Raw genomic sequence first — 669 nt, 5'->3', positions numbered from 1 at the left:
ACTTGGCAAAGTACTGTGCAACATCTGTAACCACATTTGCCTTCTGGGGATCGGAAGATGAATCCCACATTCCTGGCTTTGAAGCTTTTTGAAACTGCAGCTAGGAAGAACGGAGGGAGGGAGGGAGGGCGTTGAGCAGAGTTTATTGGCTGTCTCTCCAGCAGAAAATTCCTCTTGGAAGAGACGGATATTTTGAGGGTGGGGGTGATTTGCCCATCCCTTGACTCTCTACCAAGCTCAGCTGGGAAGGTGAGCCCCGTGGTCAGGCGGCCAGATCGATTTACAAGTCAGAGGCGCACACCCTGAAGGAGTTCACTACAGGCACACACACTGCAAACCCGAGACCACCCTACTCCATGCCTCTGCCCTCTCCCATATCCCACCAGCAGTTCAGGCCCACAGCAAGACAGTTTTGTTCCGCGGCTGCTTCCCCCACCGAGAGTGAGTCGGCTTGGGGGGGGAAAGGAATGAAAGCGAGGGGGAGGCACCGCAGACGCCCACCCTCCCACCCCCAATTCCTGCCCCTTTTCCCGGTAGGTTCTCCCCTCCCTCGGTCCCCCGGGCTCCGGCTGGCGCGGCGGGCGACCTGCCCTCACCTCTTGTCCGGCGGCTGCGGGGGGCTGAGCTGGGGGGAGCGGAGTGCTAGCCAGCCGGGCGCTGCAGGTCGGC

The 669-nt window shown here is 60.4% G+C and overlaps 1 protein-coding gene across 1 annotated transcript in view; it reads right to left on the bottom strand.

Moving 5' to 3' along the window:
• Nucleotides 1-663, bottom strand: part of ACVR1 (activin A receptor, type I) — a 131262-nt gene extending 130599 nt beyond the window's left edge. The window contains exon 1 of the mRNA XM_010859015.1: nt 597-663. The gene's annotated coding sequence lies outside the window, so the exon portion shown is untranslated. The remainder of the gene's footprint in view (nt 1-596) is intronic.
• Nucleotides 664-669: the final 6 nt, after the last annotated feature.

Source organism: Bison bison, unplaced genomic scaffold (assembly GCF_000754665.1).
Source record: "Bison bison bison isolate TAMUID 2011002044 unplaced genomic scaffold, Bison_UMD1.0 scf7180017864452, whole genome shotgun sequence".
Taxonomy (NCBI): domain Eukaryota; kingdom Metazoa; phylum Chordata; class Mammalia; order Artiodactyla; family Bovidae; genus Bison; species Bison bison.
The sequence above is the reverse complement of the archived record's forward strand: the minus strand, read 5'-3'. Positions and strand labels throughout refer to the sequence as shown.